The sequence below is a fragment of the Anser cygnoides genome, chromosome 1, assembly GCF_040182565.1.
Source record: "Anser cygnoides isolate HZ-2024a breed goose chromosome 1, Taihu_goose_T2T_genome, whole genome shotgun sequence".
NCBI classification, from domain to species: Eukaryota; Metazoa; Chordata; class Aves; order Anseriformes; family Anatidae; genus Anser; species Anser cygnoides.
This window is the reverse complement of record NC_089873.1, coordinates 78165213-78168889: the sequence shown is the minus strand read 5'-3', so window position 1 is coordinate 78168889 and position 3677 is coordinate 78165213. Positions and strand designations below refer to the sequence as shown.

At 47.6% G+C, this 3677-nt stretch overlaps 1 pseudogene; it reads right to left on the bottom strand.

Moving 5' to 3' along the window:
* Positions 1–320: 320 nt before the first annotated feature.
* On the bottom strand, positions 321–1810 carry LOC136791282 (cytochrome c oxidase subunit 3-like; annotated as a pseudogene).
* Positions 1811–3677: the final 1867 nt, after the last annotated feature.

The window sequence follows — 3677 nt, the reverse complement described above, 5'->3', positions numbered from 1 at the left end:
ATTGGAGTTGGACGGCTCATGGCAGGGGGAGTAGGAGGGCGATTTCTAGGTCGAATAGGACGAACAGGATGGCTACTGAGGAAGAATCGGACTGAGAATGGTAATCGAGCAGATCCAAGTGGGTCGAATCCACATTCGTACGGTGAGAGTTTCTCTGAGTCGGGGTTTATTTGGGCGAGTCAGAAGTTTAATGCGGTTAGGGCGGCGCTTAGGATTGATGATAGGGCGAATATGAACATGAGTGCGTTCATTGCTCTCCTCTGGGTTTATACCAGATTCTAGAGATTGGAAGTCAATTGTAATTAATATACTAGAAGAGCAAGATCCTCATCAGTAGATGGTTATGTAGAGGAATAGTCAGATGACGTCTACGAAGTGTCAGTATCAGGCTGCTGCCTCGAATCCGAAGTGGTGGTCTGATGTAAAGTGGAACTTGATCAGTCGGAAGAGGCAGACGGTCAGGAAGGAGGATCCGATGATTACGTGGAGTCCGTGGAATCCAGTGGCAACGAAGAAGGTAGATCCGTAGACGCTATCGGCGATTGAGAATGGGGCTTCGTGGTATTCTATTGCTTGTAGGGCTGTGAAGTAGAATCCCAGGAGGATCGTTAGGGTTAGGGCGTGGATGGCGTGTTTTCGGTTTCCTTCTGTGATGGGCTCACGTTACGGTAACGCCTGAGGCTAGTAGGATGGCTGTGTTTAGTAGGGGGACTTCTATCGGGTTGAGTGGTTTAATTCCTGTTGGGGGTCATTGGCCTCCTAGTTCTGGGGTTGGGGCCAGGCTCGAGTGGAAGAACGCTCAGAAGAACCCTAAGAAGAAGAATGCTTCGGATGTGATGAAAAGGATTATGCCGTATCGTAGGCCTTTTTGGACTGTGGGAGTGTGATGGCCTTGGAAGGTGCTTTCTCGTACAATGTCTCGTCATCATTGGAGTATTACTAGGAGTATTGAGATGAGGCCTAGGGTTAGTAGTACGGATGAGTTGTAGTGGAATCACATGATTAATCCTGAGGTTGTGAGTAGGGCGGCGGCTGCCCCGAAGATTGGTCAAGGGCTTGGGTCAACTATGTGGTATGAGTGTGCTTGGTGTGCCATTAGATGTTTTCTTGTAAGTATAGGCTTAGAAGGAGCACGAAGACGTAGGCCTGGATTATGGCTACTGCTACTTCTAGGATGGTTAGGAGTAGTAGGATGATTATTGTTAGGATGGATACTGCAGGAAGGGTGGGTATTAATGCAATGGAGGCTGTAGAGATGAGTTGGATGAGTAAGTGTCCTGCTGTAAGGTTGGCTGTAAGGCGGACTCCGAGGGCTAGGGGGCGGATTAGTAGGCTGGTTGTTTCGATCAGGATTAGTGCGGGGATTAGGGGTGTAGGGGTACCTTCGGGTAATAGGTGGGCTAAAGAGGCTGATGGTTGGTTTCGTAGGCCTGTTAGTAGTGTGGCGAGCCATAGTGGGAAGGCTAGGGCTATGTTCATAGATAGTTGGGTGGTTGGGGTGAATGTATATGGAAGGAGGCCTAGAAGGTTGATTGTAAGAAGTATGATTATTAGGGATGTAAATATTATGGCTCATTTGTGGCCATTTTTGTTGAGTGGGACTATTAGTTGTTTTGTGATTAGGTGAAGGAGTCATGTTTGGATAGTAGAAAGGCGGTTGTTGATTCATCGGTTGTTTGGGGACGGGAATAGTAGGGCTGGGAAGAGTAGGGATAGTAGGATTAAGGGGATGCCGAATAGATTGGGGCTGGAAAATTGGTCAAAGAAGCTTAGGTTCATGGTCAGGATCATGGTGTGGGTTTGGTAGTGAGGGGTCTTATTTGATGGGGGTTGGTTGTGGTGAAGGCTAGTAGTTTTGGTTGGATGAGGAGTGCTAGGGTTAATCAGGTTATAATTATGATTGAAAATCATGGTGCGGGGTTAAGCTGTGGCATATCATTAAGGAGGGGGAAGTCCCTCTTTGGCTAGCTTAAAAGGCTAGTGCTGTTGCATAGCTTCTTAATGATTAGGATGATGATAGAAGGGACGATCAGGCCTCGAAATGTGGGAGTGGGGTTGATTCTACTACAATGGGTATGTAGCTGTGATTAGCCCCGCAAATTTCTGAGCATTGTCCGTAAAAAATCCCAGGCCGGGTGGTAATGAATGAAGTTTGGTTTAGTCGGCCTGGGATTGCGTCTGTTTTAACTCCGAGCGTTGGGACTGCTCAGGAGTGGAGTACGTCTCCTGCAGTAATGATTACGCGGATGGGGGATTCTATTGGGATAACTACGCGGTGGTCAACTTCTAGCAGTCGGAAGTGGCCGTTGGGTAAGTCTGGGGTGGGCACTATGTAGGAGTCGAAGGATAGGTCTTTGAAGTCTGTGTATTCGTAGCTTCAGTATCATTGGTGGCCGATGGCTTTTAGGGTGAGGTCTGGTTCATCGATTTCGTCCATTATGTAGAGGATTTGTAGGGATGGGAGGGCGAGGAGTACCAGGACGATAGCAGGTAGGATTGTCCAGATCAGCTCTACTTCTTGGGCGTCTACAGCATTGGACGAGAGTTTTTCTGTTAGTATGTGGGCTAAAAGGTAGAGAACTAGGCTGCAGATAGCTAGGGCAACGATTAGGGCGTGGTCGTGGAATTCAACGAGTTCTTCTATGATGGGTGATGAGGCGTCTTGGAATCCTAGTTGGGAGTGGTTGGCCACATGAGATGTACAGGATTTTTACCTGTGATTTAGTCTTGACAAGGCTATGTAATTGGTTTACTAACGTCTCATAAGAAAGAAGCATGAGCGGTTAATGCAGTTGGCTTGAAACCAGCATGTGAGGGTTCGATTCCTTCCTTTCTTGTACTTGGACGAAGGCCGGTTCCTCGAAAGTATGGTATGGGGGAGGGCAGCCGTGGATTCATTCAACGTTTGTGGTAGTTAGTTCTGGTTGTAGGACTTTTCGTTTGGCCGAAAAGGCTTCTCAGATGATGAATATTAGTATGATTACGGCTACTATTGAGATTAGGGAGCCGATGGAGGAAATGGTGTTTCATAGTGTGTAGGCGTCGGGATAGTCCGAGTATCGTCGGGGTATTCCTGCTAGGCCTAGGAAGTGCTGGGAAGAACGTTAGGTTTACTCCTGTAAATATTACCCCGAAGTGGGCTTTTGCTCATGTTTGGTGTAGGGTAAACCCAGTGAGTAGTGGGAATCAGTGAGTAAATCCTGCTAGAATGGCAAAGACGGCGCCTATGGATAGGACGTAGTGGAAGTGGGCAACTACGTAGTACGTGTCGTGCAGGGCGATGTCTAGGGAAGAGTTTGCAAGAACGATTCCTGTTAATCCTCCGATGGTAAATAGGAAGATAAATCCTAGAGCTCATAGCATTGGGGGGGTCTCATTTGATTGTTCCTCCGTGCAGGGTGGCTAGTCAGCTAAATACTTTGATTCCGGTAGGGATGGCAATGATTATAGTGGCTGATGTAAAGTAGGCTCGGGTATCAACGTCTATTCCTACTGTAAACATGTGGTGAGCTCAGACGATGAATCCTAGGAAGCCGATGGATAGTATGGCTCAGACTATTCCCATGTAGCCGAAGGGCTCCTTTTTGCCTGAGTAGTACGTGACTACGTGTGAGATGATTCCGAACCCCGGTAGGATCAGAATATAGACTTCTGGGTGTCCGAAGAATCAGAATAGG